Source organism: Tupaia chinensis, unplaced genomic scaffold (assembly GCF_000334495.1).
Source record: "Tupaia chinensis unplaced genomic scaffold, TupChi_1.0 Scaffold142961_1, whole genome shotgun sequence".
Lineage (NCBI taxonomy): Eukaryota > Metazoa > Chordata > Mammalia > Scandentia > Tupaiidae > Tupaia > Tupaia belangeri.
This window is the reverse complement of record NW_006202806.1, coordinates 2,680,590-2,699,191: the sequence shown is the minus strand read 5'-3', so window position 1 is coordinate 2,699,191 and position 18,602 is coordinate 2,680,590.

Here is an 18,602-nt window from a genome sequence, read left to right as displayed (position 1 = left end):
ACCTAAGATTCTTTCTACATCATATTACTTTTAAAAAATTATATGCCATTATCAAATAGCTTGAAAAACATAAATTTGGGGGTAATTGATTATTTTTTGCTATCATTTTTGGGATATTAGTTAATTAATTCCTCAACATTTATTGTATTTCTTCCTACTTCGAAGTGATATTTTAAAATCCCTAACAATATAAAGAAATATAAGATGTGACTTGTAATATGCAGGAGGATGTCATCTGGGAGTAGAGAAAATAAAGTTAGTAAGAAAGGCTAGCTAGTGGTGTGGCAGTCGAGGCGGCTAGGTCAACATTGTCCACAGTGCAGTTTGAGCTCCAGACCTACAGGCTTGAAAAACACACTGGGCGTCTGTGTGGGCATGCTCAAAATCCTGAAAGGAGAAATGGAGAAGGGATTGTGGTGTGATTGTGTCCTATAGGCAGTAACTACTCACTTTCCCTCTCTCTCTCCCTCTCTGTCATTCTCCAGCAACCACATGCATGTCCTCTGGCAAATTAAAAATAGATAAATAAAAATAAATAAATTCTATTTCAAGTAATATGGACTCATTTACCTCATCTCTCAAGAGAGAATGGGAATGTATTCCTTTGCCGCAGATTTTATAGGACTTAAATGATCTATGTGAAACATTATCATCCTTCATTATAAAAGATGATGGATATATACAAATGAATTGTTCAGTGGTAGAACTTGATTTCAAGGTGTTATGGATGTAAACTCAACTCTTTTCCATGTGTCATTTAGAGTCTATGGTTTTAATTTTCAAAATTGCACATCTCATTTCTTTAATTTTTTTTTTAGAGATTTTTGCTATAGGATGTGTGTGGTCACCAGAGAGACAACAGACAAGAGATACAGAAAGTGAGAAATCAATCCCCCACCCCGGATAAGGGGGAGGATGGCCATACCACAGTCTTTTCTTTTCCATTCTTCTCTCGGGATTTGGGGAACACATGCACATTTACCCTGTGTGAGATTCAAGCCACCGGGTCTGGGACTTAAACCATGGTCAGCCACATGGGAGTCTGGTGCCTTAATCACTATGCCATCTGCTGAGCCCACAAACCTCATTTCAGTAATGTAAGCCCTAGACAGAATAATACTTGTAAACAATGTAGGCACAATGTATTATACAAGGTCTAGATTGGGTTGTTTTCTGGCTGTGTTGTTCTTTGCTCTGGGAAGATGAAGATCAAAACTTGGTTATATAATCTATATTAGTGGAAGACTTAATATAATAAAAAACATCTTCATTTGCAGATATTTAATTATAGATCTATCATTATAAAAGGTGTCATGTATAATGCCAAGAAACTGTATCATGGCTTTTCTTTGGTTAAAATTTTCTAAATCAAAATAGATCGTCATGATGCCACACAAAAACCTTTTTTAAACACATGTACTGAAAGAGGAAATACTAAAATATAAATTATCATATTAGTTTTCAGAAACTCAATTTCATTAGAAATCTAGTCAGTGGGTCCACTACTTCAGTAAATCAATATGATTAGTCCAGCTAGTTTTTCCTCATAAAATGCCTATGCACACCAGATCTATGGATTTCTGTAATATCCTGGAATCTGCAAGGGTTGAAGGCACAAATATCTGGAAATTCATTATTATATGAATAGTATGTTAATATATTGCACAAATATAGCTCATATTCGGTGGTCAATAAAATACTTATCATCAACCTAGTGCAAAATTAATAAATGAGCTAAAAATATGAAAAGGCTGTTAGATTGACTTAGTGATCCTGTTTTTGTTTTAAGAAATTCTTCAATTCCACGTCTGAGTCATCCAATAAGTATTTTTCACCTTGCGTTTGGGCGTATGTGTACTGGGCTCCATGCTTTTGCACACATATTTACCCAGCAACACACTTTCCTTTTATAAATGAGCTCTATTCTAGATTAAAATGGATGAAAGATATCCAATCATTGTGGTCAGCCCTCAGGATGGAAAATGAGCTCAGGAAGGCAGCTATCTGAAACTGAATACTCTTTGGAATGGACATTCCGTTCTAGTCCAGTTCAGGAAACCTCCAAGAATAGCTCAAGCAGAAGCAAACACTTGTCTTCAAGGTAGTCCAAGCCAACCATTCACTTTCTTGGGACTCTGTCCTCAGACACCCATCATCAGAGACTTAAAACTCCTATGCCCATATCAAAGAACAGTAGACCCAGCATGCACACACTATCTGAACAAAAGAGATTCCCCCATTTCCTCCCCCCCCTGCCATTATAACACTTAGTATCAAATGGATAACTCTAAAGTTATCTAAGCTTTGTGGCATTGCATAGGAATCTCCACAAGTTGGGGTTCATTTTCAACCCTGACATTTCTTTTAAGACTAAGAAATAGAGACCAGTAGTTGGTGTAATGGCTATGTTGCTGGGTTCCCATGTAGTCAATCGCGGTTCGAGTCCAGGACCCAATGGCTTAAACTCACACCAGGCGCATGTGCTTATGTGCCCAAGATCCTGAGAGGAGAATGGAGGAGAAGGGATTGTGGTGTGGCTATCCCCCTGGGGGAGGTGACTTCTCGCTTTCTGTCTCTCTGTCTCTCTCTGTCTTTCTGGTGAGTGCTTGGTGAGTGCACATCCCCTATAGCAAAAACCCCTCAAAAAAAAAAAAAAAAAAAGACTAAGAAATACAGAAAACAAATTACACAGACCAAAATTACCACTGTGTAAATGAATGATCTACAGTAAGTAACCAATATTTCAGTCTGAACTTGATGTTTATAAGACAGTGAGTACTCAATACAAAAAAATTACTTAGGATTATCTCATTTTGTGTCTTTCTCTCTCACGTGTATGTGTGTGTGTGTGTGTGTGTGTGTGTGTGTGTGTGTGTGTGTAAATGAAATGTTTTAAAATGAGCACTGATATTCACCTTTTTCGTTCTCACGGTCTCTGTCTCCCTCTCTCCATGAGTGCATGTGCCCTAAGGCAAAAATTCTTCTCCTCCATTATCCTCCCAGTATCTTGGGCATGCATGCATATGCACTCCATGTGTTTCAAGCCACTGAGTCCAGGACTTGAACACTGGTTCCCCATGTGGGAGTCCAGTGATATAACCACTACGCCAAGTGCTGGCCTGCAGAGGTGATCTCCTGATCCATGTATTTGTTTGTACAACTTGGTATCTAATGTATACTTATCTTTTGGAGATTTATTATTATTTTTTTTACCTTAAATCACCGTGTATCATTATAGCATACCAAATGATTTTTTTTCTGCCATGAATACACTGTATTAATTAGTTATTTACTAATAACCTTAATAGTTATAATCATGCAAAGAACAAGTGTTATTTCCAACACTTGGACACTCAATGGGCAATTTCATATATTCCCTTTTTAATGCCAACAATAAGCATACTTTTAAAGTGGCATTATTATTTTTTTCTAATTTATTCTTAAGCACAGGCAATAGTAGATATACTCAGTTCAGTGTCAGACATGTGGTAAGCCTTTAATAAATATTAGTTAAATAAATATTGGCTTGTCCAAGATTACGTGGCTTGGTAGGTAGAGTCGAGTTTAAAACCCAAATAGTCTCAGGCTTTGTCCAGTTACTATAGCCATCAACCACTCAAACTTTTAAAATGTCAGCCCTTCCCATGTAGGCCTGTTGGTTGCCAAGGGACTGAAACACAGTATGTTACAAAGTAGCACACGTAGAACCCGCCCTAAATCATCATGACATTTTGTTCAATAAGTGATGCATGCTCCCATATAATAGAAATGGATTGCATTCTAGTGGATTAGCATTAAACCATCCTTTGTAGCTGAGTGATGGTCTTATTAATTTATAAGACTTATTCCTTGATTAGTTCTGGTGATACACTGGCCTTCAGGACACTTAGAGCTTATTCCAGGTTTTATGCTGTGTTTTCAAAATTTTTATTTTGCTACAATTATAGGATCACAGGAAGTTTCAACAAAATATACAGGGATGTCTTGTACAAACTTTGCTCTGCCTCCCTTTGTGCTGACACCATGTGTAACTACACTGCAATATAAAACTGGGAAATGATTGGTATAATCTGCAAAATTTATTCAGCGTTTACCAGATATACATGCTTATCTGTGTGGCTCTGTGTGCACAGTTCTATGCAACTTTATCAAGTGCAGCTCTTTGTAACAAACATAACACTCAAGATACAGAACAGGTTTATGACCCCAAGGCTCCCTTGTGACACCACTATATAGAAAACCCACTTCCCCTTTTCTAACTTGTGGCAACCAATAATCTATTCTTAATATCTGTAATTTTATGTCAATAATGCTATATAAAAGAAACAGCACAATAGGAAGTTCTATCATGCAACAATGGTGTCCATGAGATCCACTGGAGTCATGGATACTGAGCATCAATAGTTCGTTCCCTTTTATTGCTGAGTAACATTTCATGGTAGGAATGCATCACAGGTTGTTTAGCATACACCCACTTCAAGGATGAAATGAGTTTCTAGATTGTGAAACTGCATAAATGGTAGCATCATTCAAGAAAGGATCAGGTTTCATTGCCTAGAGGGAAGGTTCTGTTTTAGGCATTTAGAATGGATGTGCCTTTGTCACAAATGGTATGTCAATTAAGCTGTTGAAATTACAGTTCTGGAATTCATAGGGAAAATATGAGTGAATGGTATAACTTGATTAGCAACCTGAATATAGGTATTAATGTAGTCATGGGCATAGGTATGATGCCCAAGGAAGAGATTACAGAGAAGACAAAATTATGCTAGGACTTAACCCCAAAGAATCTTAATGTGTAAAGGCTTAGTAGAAAGGATGCAGACCAAACAGAAACATCCCTTAAAGTGGGAATGAAACCAAGAGATTACAGAGCACAGATCTCAAAACAAGAAAACTCTTTTAAGAAGAGAGGAAATTATCAATATTGACTATTGCTGCAAGTTCAAGAGAGACAAAGAGGACATTTTGTGAATTGACTTTTGTGACATCAAGTTGCTCACTTCACTCGAGCTCAGCAGGATGAAACTTGAATAGAAAAAACAATGAGCACATAAAATTTTAATTAAAAGAAGAGAATCTCAATATCTATCCTAAGTGAGGTATATAAAAATAAAAAGAATTTTTAAAAGAAGAGAATCTCAATATCTATCCTATGTGAGGTATATAAAGAATAAAAATAAGATAATACTTTGTTTTATGCTTGTATTTTTACCATACTAGAATTTATGATCCCATTTTCTTAAAAAGATATCAAACCTTCTGCCACTAACATAGTTACCTCTGATTATTAATATTAAAATAATAATACTAATAGCTTCTTAGGGAATAAACAAAACATAAAACTATAATTGTCTATTATAATTGGGGAACGGCATTTGGGTATAATAGGTTTCAATTTCTTTTTCCAACTGTGTTGTAGTGTTCTTTACATTTTCTATTTTTCAGAATTGATTTCTGTATTGTTTTAATCATAATTTTACTGATTTTATAAACATTGGTAAAGTCAAATACTTTATATGTAAACCACTTAATTTGTAGGTAATCTGTGTGTGTGTGTGTGTGTGTGTGTGTGTGTGTGTGTGTGTGTGTAAATAACAGAGACAAAGAGGGAGAGAAAGAGAGAAATCTATGCATGCTAGTAATACTGAAAGAAATTAGGTAATTTATTTTGCTCATCATAGTAAGTTGCAAACACTGTTATTCTAGAAAAATGGTATCTCCCAATCTCATCTAATCTTATCTACCAGGAAAATACAATAAAGGAAAATCAGGACTAATTAAAATGAAAAAAGTTCCAATGATTTCCTCTTTTTTATGTCATCATTCATCTTGGTTTTATTTATAGCAGTATATTATTTTTTAAAAAGTATTTCTGTATTTAATATTATAGAGTAGTGTTACATTTAGTTGAACAAAATTTCCATTGTTTGATTGGAAATCAAAACATTGGATTTCTGGACACATATCTCTGATGTGAGATTTATTTCTATAGCTTAACCAAAGATCATTAAAGTAAAAGTCAAGAAGTATAAGATACTTTTTTTTATTTTTATTTTTATTTTTTTTTTTTTGCTATAAGGCACATGTGCTCACCAGAGAGACAGAGAGACAGAAAGTGAGGAATCATCCCTTGGGAGGATGGCCATGCCACAGTCCCTTCTCCTCCATTCTCCTCTTGGGATTTTTGGGCACACATGCATATGTACCTGACATAAGTATCAAGATGCTGGGTCTGGGACTCGAATTGTGGTTGACTACTTGGGAGTCCATTACACCATCTGCTGGTCCCAAGATGCATTTTAAATCAGTTAAAATGTACATTATCTTGTTATTTGTATTTGCTAATTAATAGACAGTACTAAATAACCTCTACCATAGATACAGGATAATCAATAAGCTTTTTATTTGAAAATAAGTGAATGAGGGTATTTCTGACTTCTCCTTCCTCCCACACTTAGCCATGCATCTTGAACTATTCTGCTCCAACATTATCTCCAACTTTTTATCTTTTAACATGTATATGTGTAGATAGTTGTTCATGAAATCAAAATTGCTTACAAAGTGAGAGAAACTCTAATACCATTTATGAAAATAGATAGGAGAAAGTTAAAATTGACATTGTTATGCTGGGCACACATTGCTAAACTCCAGAAGTGTCATTCACTTCATAGCCTCATACAGCCAATGTTACTGGTGCACTCTAAATTTGTGCCATGTACATTATGTACATACATATGACTGTATTCAACCACATTTGGGTAACTAACATGAGGTCAAGATAGAAGAAAACTTAGTTTGCCTATATAATATAACAATAGTAATTATAGTCATTTAAACGAACAACTGTTTATGCTAAGTACAACTCAGAATAGTATTTATCAATCACTGCCCTCAAATGTCATATTAATCTATGCAAAGTATTTGTGTTTATAGTACTAAACTTTGTTCACGGGAGCCCAGTTCTCAGTTTTCTGTTCATAGAGCACACTTGCTTGTGCATACATGAAATAAAATCAGAAAGAACAACTAGTGAGACCACCGTGAAGAAGGTAGTATTAGATCACTATAAACAGATCAGAGTTGTATTAGTTTTTTTCTTTGGTCTTTTTCATTTCCACATAGTAACGAGCTTATGATAGGAATAAAACAGTGAAGCAACTATTAGGTTGTCGGGAAAGTCATGATGCATTTTTGCATGGAAAAATACTTCATGACTTTCCCAACAACCCAATAGTTTAGATATCACCATAGATGGCTCCCAGTGAAGACTAGAGGATGGACAGGGGGTTATTAGGAAATTCATTTCTATCTAAGAAAATATAATGCATCAAAGTCCATAGCCTTTGAGTATACAAATCCAAACTTTTATTTTATTTTATTTTATTTTATTTTATTTTATTTTATTTTATTATTTTTAAGAGCATTCTCAATGGAACATATTTATCTCTTGTTAGAAGATATTATGATTCCTGCTATTCTGTGATTTGTTTTATCCTCTCTAGAATTCTATCAAATTCTGAGAAGTTGTGGGGGCCAGACAGTGGCACAACGGTAAAACATGACACTCTGTGAGGCTGACCCACTTGAGAAGGTTCCTGGTTCACATCCAGAGATTCCCTGAGTCTGCAGGTCATGTGCCTGCCCATGACCCAGGGCAGTCTGAAGCTGGGGGGTAGATGGCAGTATTGTAGAGGTGCTGTCTCCTCTCTGTATGTCTGTCTCTTTCTCTCTCTCTCTTGCTCATAGAAGAAATAAACTTAAAAGAAAAAAAACTGAGTGTTTGAGCCAACAGGTGGTGTGGTAGTTAAGGCACTGGATCTCCCATGGTCAGCTCCACCATTTGAGCCCCAGACCTGGTGACTCAAAAAACATGCCAGTTGTGTGTGCAGGTGTGTCTAAAAATCCAAAGATCAGAATGGAAGAGAAAAGACTGTAGCATGCTATCCCCCTTAAGGGTTGTGATTTCTCACTTTCCCTCTCTCTCTGGCAACTGCACATGCCCTATGGCAAAAGTCTAAAACAAAATAACAATCCAAAAAACTGAGTGGTGGTGTCTTCTGGTTGGTTAAGAATCTTTAAATCCTATATCACTGTGACCACTCATATCCTGACTCCACCATATACCTTAGGCAAATTGTTTACCTTCTCTGTATTTCCATATCTTCATCTATTAAATATGATTAAGCTCCCCTACCTCCTAGAGTTAATATGGCAGTGAACTGAGATACATGTGATGTACTCAGAGAAATGCCTGACAATTACTATAGTCTTGATAAATGGTATATATGATTGTTGAAGCTTAGGTGGACTCAGAATAGTGCTATGCACATACAAGGTGCTATCAATAACTATGTGGGAGACATTAATATCTCACTGATTCTTGTTTTTGCATCACTTCTTTCACTCATTCTCTCATTCATGTCTCCATATGCCTATACTCTGAGGACTATTTAGAAAAGTGGATTTTTCAATGAAAACATCCATAATTATACTATTTGTAAGTAATCACTTAGGGCTGATGCATGCCATGCTTTATAATTCTCTTGACATTTTACAGTACTTGTATGCATATACATATGTGTGCGTGTCTGTTTTCTGACCTGCAGAGTTGTAATCTCATAAAAGGAAGAGAGAACACAGCAGGTGTTCAACAATGTTTAGTCACAAGCAAGTAAGACCCTAGTGGTAAAAAAGTTGCTCAATATCGTATTAATATTCTATCTAGTCCTACTTCCCCAAAAGCTAACTGATAAGTACATTACACTCATCCGTGACTAAATTTCAATTACTCAAATGCCTTCTATCTCTTCAGTACAATTCTGTTTTTATTGAACTTGAATTGTCAAAATTTTCTAAATATTTTTACCATTTTTATGGATCTAAGAATAATCCATTTTACTAATGGTTCTCAAGAATTTTTCGACATTTCTCCAATAAGCATCTACATTAACTAAAATAGCATTAAATAAAGTGCAAACTTACCTTGTCATATCTATGCAGTTCTGTTTTCTCTAAAGGATGATTTTTCATATTAACAACTCTGACTGAGCAACTGAAATTCAGACTATGATAAATGTTTTACACTGAAGGCTCATTTCATTATACAGTAGTCAGTTGAAATGGGGTTTCCAAAGAAGGTATTTTTAGGAAGTGCAGAGTACAGGAAAAAGCTGAATACATTACACAATTTAAATATTTATTGAAACTTTTTTAACCAAGGCAACATTTTGGTGATATCTCACAGAAATAGCAATATGGGAGAGGAAATGAGGGGTAAATACATGGCAGCAACTGTGGAAACCAAGACACCTGGTACTGAATGTAAGGTCCACATTCACAAAGTCTTTAAACTGGAGATCAAAAGGGACAGCCTTCTTTACAGAAATATCATTTTTTTTTCAGACTTCATCACTTCATCTAGAGGTTTCTCTTATTTTTTGGAGTGCTTTTATCTTCTTTATTGAATTCCTGAACTCCTTTTTACCATACCATTGGATTGTTCTAGTTCTGTCTTATTCACTCCATGCCTCACACGTTATTGTCAGACTTCAGACCTCCAAATCCACAGACCCCAGGTTTTCTATGAATGTATGTAGCATCCACACCTCCTCCCCTTCCCATGATTGCAGCTTCCCATTCAATCTTCTCCTTGTAAATGGTACCATTATCCAGCCAATTGTACATATGATGGAGGACAATGCATGCAATTTCACACCGATTAGTACTGTTTCTATCTCGTGAACAAATCTTTCATAATCCACTTCTTTCATCTCCAATGTCATTGTTATAGTCAATACCATCTTCTTCCGCACCTAGAGGGACTACCATAACAGATTCAAATTGGTAGCCCTTCATCTACCATTTGTACTTTCTAATCAGTTCTTTGCCAAATAGACTGACATTCTTAAAAAATACAAATATGTTCACATAGTGCTCTCTCTGATAACCATAAAAGGCTTTTCATTGAGTATAAAAACAAAAATCATCTTTATGACCTTCTAGGCTCTGAACTATTGGACCCTAGCTTGCCCTTTCAACTGCAAGCTGTTCCATATGTTCCCTCATTCCCAATACTCTAGGAAAGCTGATCATCCTTTAGTTCTTTCTCTTTTTTTTTTTTTTTTTTAAGAGCGAGGTTTTTGCTATAGGGCATGTGTGCTCACTGGAGAGACAGAGAGACAGAGAGTGAAAAAGGACCATGGCCATGCTTCAATCCCTTCTCCTTCATTCTCCTCCCAGGATCTCGGGCATGCACGCATATGAACTTGGCATGAGTTTTAAGCTGCTGGGTCCAGGACTCAAACCAGAATCGAGTACATGGGAATCCAGTGATGTAACCATTACACCATCTGCTGGTCCCTTACTTCTTTCTTTATAACCATATTTCATCCTCATAAAAGTTGTTCCTTTTTACTGGAACATTTTTGCTCTTCTGTATTAGACAACGATTACCTAAGTTCATTCTTCTTTCTCTTACTTTGAATGTCATTTTCTCAAGAATATCTCCCCAATTTCTAAGAGTAGTTTAGATTTCACTATGATTTTAAAAAAATGTTTGTTTTATTCTATGGCCCTTATTCCAAATCCATTTTAAATATTATGTGTATTTAATATGCACATCCTTCCCCAAATTGCTAATCTCTATGCATTTTCTTGTTTAGAACATCAACTCTAGACCACAGCACAATACTTGGCACAAAGTTGGCACTCAATATATATTTTCTGCATGGTTCAATAGATGAATCAATGACAAATAGTCAACTGCTAGCTCCATCTTTAAACAATGGCCCCCTAAAACCACACAATACAAACTTCATACAGTCACTTCTTTTGATTCTTTTATTTCTGGATTTATTTTGAGAGCAAATCTATTTCCAGACATTTAAAGTAAAACACTGCAAAAGCCACAGGCTTGAGCAAAGTGAACCTCTGTGATAACACTTGGTACCCTCCGACACAGCCCATTAGAGATGGGGTGTGTACACCTAATCCAAAAGAATCCTCTAGCTCTTCAGCAGCTGTTCACATGGCTCCTGCCCTGCCCTTCAGCCTCTCCTAAATCAGGATTCCCCAGCTGTCTGAGCTTCCCGTAAGCTCTTTCAGTTAACCACCTACAAGCCAACATTGCTTGTCATCTTGTTACGCTCTTTAGAATCTAATTTCCTTTTTTCCTTTCTAGTTATTTTCCAATATAGGAGAGCCACTAGGATTTACAACTTTCACAGATGATCATTTTTTTTCACTTTTCTGACTATTTTGATCATATTCTGTTCGTTTGGTCACCAATTCATTTCTAATACTGCCCTCATAAGCATCAGCATAAAAAGGAATTACTCAACTGGCCTTTGATGAAAATATGAAAGCAATTCTGACTCTGTGATTTTTATCTTTGTTATTGCTTTAATTTTTCTTCACATAGATTTCAAGGCTAAAATGTGCACAGTGTGCTGACTCCCTTGCCCTTTAAGTCAGTGCTGAGCTCGGGCTAAGGTACTACTGCTACTGTAATCTGATAAAGGAGAGACAAGTTGTGTGCAAATGGAGTGCCAGGAATGAGCAAAAAGCTACTGATGTTTATGCCCTTTTATAGTCCTGATTCTATGACAGTCTCTGCCAGAAACAGAATGGAAGAGGGGAGAGTCACGTAAAACAAAACAAAACAAAAGCCAAGGAGAGGGTGCAAACATTTAAAGGATTATCCCTTCAGTTGCCCATACTTGGGAATAAAATGGGACGGTATAATGCTAAGTGTGCTCAATAATACTGATCTTTTTTTAAAAATGAATTTTTTATGATAGTGGAGAGAAAACACATGCAAAAGTTGAAGATAAATGGACAAAATACCATGTTATCTTTACATAGGTGACTTCCTCATTATCGTTAAGCCCAAGAATGCTTTTAGTATTTATTAAATATAAATGAAAAGGATAGACATTCAAACATCTGATTGCTTAAAGTTTTTTTTAAATTATGTTAACCCTCTCCAAATCCATTCAGTTATCCATATTTTCACTTTATTACACAGATAAACATTGGTTTCAAGAAGGCATTTGAATTTTCTTTCTATTCATGAAAAAAACCTACATTTTGCTACTAAATAAGTAAATAAAATACATAAGCTAAAGTAAAATGAATAAGCAAAAATAGAGATAAAGTTCTTCTTCAGATTCTTTTTTTTTTAAGAGGTTTTTCTTGCCTAAGGGCACAGGCACTCTGATGAGAGAGAGACAGATACAGTGAGAGGGAAAGTGAGAAATCACCCCCCAGGGGGAATAGCCATCACTCAATCCTTTCTATTCCATTGGGCACATATGCACACAAGCCCAGCATGATTTTGAAGCCACCAGGTCAGGGATTCAAACCTTGGTTGTCCAAGTGGTAGTCCAGTGATGTAACCATTACACCTGCTGGTTCCTTCTTGAGATTCTTTAACTTGAATAGTAACATAATAAGCCTAAAATTTTTAAGTAGCCCCAACTTTCAATATTGACAAAGAATATCACTTTTCCAACCTTTTAAGTTTATGGAAAATTATTTTTTTGAAATCATATGGAGTGGGGCCTAGGGAAGGACATTTGGAGGAGGGATATGGAGGCAGAGCATTGACAGGATGGGGAGGTGTGGTGTTATCAGTTGAAGATATTTTGATCAACTGGACTGGGGAGAAATGTTCACATATTGAAATGTTCACTTTGTAAGCTAAACAATGTGATTGAATGTATATAAAAAATTTAAAAAATAAATTAATAAAAAAAGAAATCATATGGGATGAAAAGTTTACCCTAACAATTCTGGAAGAACCATTTAAGAATAACAAAAACAACCATGGCAACATTTTATCAACATAGCAAAGAAGTGACAGTTTTGCTCCAATTAAAGGATAATTATTGATTCTCCCTAACTTTCCACTACTTAAGACTGAACTGCATAAGGACAGAGTAAAAGAAAGGCAAAAGGCACAGACAATAAAGGGGAACAAAAAGAAATTGATTTATAAACTCAACCCTGATGGTTAAAAACCACTTTTTCTGAGGGCTTAATATAACCACATACACTATGTAAACCGCCTTTATGGACTATAAGAACTACTACAAAAAAGTTGCTCTGTGTGCTCCTTAGCCTACTGAAATCCCCAGGTATTTTGAATGAGTGATATCAGATTAAAACAGAAATTGAGTCCAAGTGGAATGGAAATCATTTCTTAAAATGGCTGCCTAAGTGGAAGACGTGACCTATGGGAGAGGGAGTGCTGTCCTTGGTTCTTTAATGGGCATGAGGTGGAGGCTGTGAGACCATGAGATGAACAGTCTTTAAAGCACAAACCAGGAGAGCATTTCCTTTCATTGTCTTCATTTGCCTGCTGCCTATCAGAACTGTGGCTGAGAAATTTCAGATACCTTTAAAACACTGAGACAAGGTTTTTTGACAAAGTTTTTTGTTTGGGTTGTTTTCTTCTCTCTCTCTCTCTCTCTCTCTCTCTCTCTCTCTCTCTCTCTGTGTGTGTGTGTGTGTGTGTGTATGCCATATTCTGGGCAGTAATGTTGAATGGGAAAGGAGAAAGGCCATGCCTGGTTATCAAAAGTGTTTCAGAATCTCTGGGGGGAACAGAGAACGATCTGGTTTATGAAGGCACACTGGGTGTTGTAATATAATTCAAAGGGAAAACAAACAGTTTATATTACAGATTTCAGAAAAAAAGTAAACCCAATCATTTTCACTATTAATTTTGAAGCTCTATTTTGCATGACCAAGTCACGTTATATACAAGGTCTTCAAAAAGTTCACAGGAGGTGTATACTACAAAAAAGCTATTATGGGGACCAGCAGTTAGCGTAATGGCTATGTTGCTGAACTCCTATGTAGTCAACCGTGGTTCAAGTCCTGGACTCGGTGGCTTAAACTCACGCCGGGCACATGTGTGTGCATGCCTAGGATCCCAAGAGGAGAATGGAGAAGGGATTGCGGCATGACCATCCACTCCAGGGGTGGGGGGGTGTGTGATTTCTCACTTTATGTCTCTACCAGCAGTTAGCGTAATGGCTATGTTGCTGAACTCCTATGTAGTCAACCGTGGTTCAAGTCCTGGACTCGGTGGCTTAAACTTACGCCGGGCACATGTGTGTGCATGCCTAGGATCCCAAGAGGAGAATGGAGAAGGGATTGCGGCATGACCATCCACTCCAGGGGTGGGGGGGTGTGTGATTTCTCACTTTCTGTCTCTCTGTCTCTCTCTGTCTCTCTGGCAAGTGCACGCACCCTGTAGCAAAACCTCTCCAAAAAAAAAAAGCTATTATGAATTTCAAAATTTTTGTACAAAAATAAACTTGCAATTTACTTCCACTTTTCTACAAACGTTTTGAACTCCTCTTGTAGCAGAGGTACTCTCATTCAGTAAGGATATCACGATCTCTGAAAGACACATTCATTTTTAATATTAAGTAGAGAGAGTTTGAAATTCTACAAATATTTTAGGAATTATTAGTTCTTCGTCTGACATAAATACACAGACCCCTCCAAAGTTAGCAAAATAATAAAGTGTGCTATGACATTGCTATTTTAACTTAAATATCTGTGCTAGAATAAAATTTTGGAACTCCAAAATGTGTCATTATCTTAGAGTGTGAAACCCCAAGAAAGTTTAACTGATAGATGTCTTAGGTGAGGAAAAGGTGAAGAACACAAAATGTGTATTTGCTTGTTTGTTTTTTTGAAGATTAATACGCTGCTTAGAGGATACTCCAAAGGAGAAATTTTTTCACAAAATTTTGCTACAGAACTTAGTTGCATTTAATAAAAAAAAAATAGTCTTATTTCCCATACTGCAGCCATGACCTTCCCAACAAAATGTTCCGATATGAACCAACTGCCTTGATAACAGAACACAAACCTCTTAGGACGATAGCAGGACTTTGTGAGAAAGAAAACCATTGCCTCTCTCTGAACCCAATCAAAACCTGAATGTGCTGTATAAAAATAAACCAAGGTCATCATTATTCCTTGTCATTGTGATTTGGCTTGCCTTCAAATTACATACCCTGTATATCTGAAATAACTGTACCGCCTCCATTAACTGAGTTTGACATCACTTTAATCAATGTATCTTTTCAGAATGAAAGACAGAAATGTCAAATTCCTACCATTATAAATTCTTTTAACTCTCTAATTTGCATTAAATAAAAGGCTGTCTTTGAGTAATACTATATGCTTTAAAGAAATATAATAAGCATCAAATTTTAAAATGTAACTGGGAAAAGACTCCACCCCAACAAATCCCTTCAGAAAGAGATGATTTCTCATGAAACTATGAAAGCCTCACTTATATGGGCCCCTCCCAAGATCCTCTCTGGTTTTATACACATTAGTTTGTCATTTTTTTCTTAAGTAAGCTCCCTCACCAATTGTATAATCTCAGGTCCCATAAACACATGATTTGTCATGCAATGTTATGTATTGATACATTGATGTCATTCATCAATTCCTTTGATGTGTTTAGAAAAGAAAATGTAAAAGATGAAAATTATCTTTAAAGAAACATCAATTTCTAATCAATTTTCAATTCATCTCTCGTAGGAAACTTAGTACTCTGTGACTTAAGCGTGTATATGTATGTGTGTATGTATAAACATACATACACTAAAATACTGTTTCACGTATTCATGATAAAATGAATGGTTTGATCAATGATAAACTCTTTTTAATAAGTTAGGAAAATATTACAGTAGAAGGTGGAAGAAGAAGGAGAGTTTGGGAAATCACTTTGTTTTTTACTGTTGAGATAAAGCCAGGGTAAAAAATAATAAAATAGAATTTTAAATAAACACCTGACTTTTGTAATAAAACAAAGATTTTAATCTCTTTTATTAAACTACACAAGTGCTTAAGAACTTGACAATTTGCTCCACATGTAGCAAATGACTTGGACGGCAAATATTTGAAATGAATATGATAGGACTAAAGAGGAAGCTGTATTAATTTCTCTGCCCAAATTATGAATTTTTATTTCAGTGCTGTCTAGCCTGAATAGTATCAACCAACTCCTTTTTTTCTTAAGTTACTTAAATTTGCAAAAACACCTTTTAGTCTTTTTTTTAAAGTGAGGAGTAGCACTTATATGACATATTCCATTGTATTCTGCATGTTACACCATGAGACCTCAAAGGCTGATTAAATTAAAAACTACATATCGATTTAGATCAGGAATCTTGTCCATAGTTAAGATGGCCTTTCTCTGCAAATGAAATTCTAAAAGAGGATTTTATAAGACCTATAGATAATTTGCATCATTTAAAAAACTTAAATAAAATGTCTGTTTGCAATAAAATATTGGAAAAATTCTTTGCAAGGTATTATGTGTGTCATTCTACAGAAAATACATGTGTTAATACAGTAAGAGTGTCTTTTAACAGGTAACTATTTTGGTTAAAAACCAATCAAATGTATTCTTTTAAGATTATTAAACGAAAGCAATTAAAAAAACTGATTTTAAATGTCAAAACATACAAGTAGTCATACGTTATCACTTATAACCCTGACAACTCATCCATTTTCTTTTAACAAGACCATTGTCATGTGGCATAAGCATTATTTGATGGTTTTCAAATACACTATAATAAAGTCAGTATGTCCCAAAAAGCTTCACTTTCTTTAACTTTAAGGATTAAAAACAATGGGGCTGGCAGGTGGCACGGTGGTTTGGGGTGCTGGACTACCACATGGCAGACCACGGTTTGAGTCCTGGACCTAGAGGCTTGTTTTTTTTTGCTTTCTCTCTCTTTCTCTCTTGTGTTTCACTCTGGTCAAATTGAAAATAACAGTAATGATAAATAAAATAAGGGCAATAATTTTTTAAAAATTAAAAGAATTTAAAAAGTTATTTGAATATCTGTAACAAAGCAGAGTGTAAGATTGCCTTGCTTCATTCCAGAATTGCATCTTTGCTATTCTTTCCAAATTGCTATGTACACTGATCTATATCTATATACACACACATATATAATCTACAAAATATACATTAGGGGACTTCGAGAAGCATATGGAAGACTGGAATTAAATTATGAGTTTATTTTGGTGCAAAGATTTTTGAAATTCATGTTCGGTTTGTTCATAATTTACATTTGTACAAACTTTCTGACAATCCCTTGCATATTTATATATAACTCTCAGTGACTTTGATACTAGTTATAAGCTAATGACGCAAACAAAATAGAAGTGGGAGATGAAATGTGCATATGTGCATGAATGTGTGTGTGTATTGCAAAGAACATATATGTGCTCTGTATATTTTTGTAATGGCAGTAAATAGAACAGTTTTCCAATCAGGATGCCATATTTATGCTCAAAAAGCAATTTATGAAGGAAGCAATATAAATAAATGTCACATTCTGAAATCTGAGAGCATCTAATGTGACTCAGTAAGTGGGCAATGCTAATTTACTTTCACAACTTTTTCTTAGAAGGTTGCAAAACTTCTGTGCTGACTCTTGATCCAGAAGCTGTGAGGCATTATTTATTCGTGGAGATTTATTTTTTTATTCTTAATTATAGACATTACTCTCATATTTATTTCAGAATGACTATAATTCATGAGACAAGAGGGAAAAAAAAATCTCCTTCATTTCTCTCTTTGGGACACACTGCTCTCATGACATGTTATTTTATATCATTTTTTTATTGTTGTACTGCAGTCAAGTTTTAAATTCCTAACTAGACACCATGACATTCTTAAAAAGAAACAAAATAGTTGCAGTTTTATATAAAAGCCAAACTAAAAGTTTTACTAAAAATCTAGGTCATCAAACAACATGGTGACTTTACTGTGAAATATGATGAAAGTGCCCCAAGGTTTTATGTGGTTCTCTTCACCAAGAGACTACCTGTTCGTTTGCCAGCATAGATCATGTCATTATCTGCAAGAATTCTTATGATATGCTACAGAAAATATCATTCAAAGTACTAAGTATATGAGAAAGGAGTGTTGAAATTGAGTCTTTATCAATACTTTTTACACTCACCATTTATTGCATCTTATTCCTCATTACCCCTTTAATATGCTTTTTTCTATACTTTGGTCTCCATGCCATTCCTACCTATGATTATACATATGTCAGGTCACTACCTTGCACGTAACTGATACTAAACACAGAAGTGTCCAATAATCAAAATAATAACTCAGACACTCAAACTATTTCACAGCGATCACAACAGTCTGTTCTGAATACTCAGTCAGATATGCATATTCTATTACTTTAGTGATTTCTTAAACAAGAGAGATGTGTTTGATTCGATTGCAAAAGAAAATATTTCGAACTCTCCCTTACGTCTACTGAAACATTTTCCCACTGAGAAACACCTATTAAATATGTATATACTCTATCTTAAATATACTAGATATAACAGTCATGCTTATTTACAAATCACCGTAATAATCTCAAATCAATCTGCCTAATCATTCAGCTTCTCATAAACTAAAAGTGATGCCACAGTAAATGATAGTTTTAGTTACTTTGTACTTACAACAGTCCTCTACTTCTTCCCACCAAAGCATTTGGAAAAAAGGTATATATCAAGGCAGCAATAAAAATCTTGCCAAAAATTTCTCC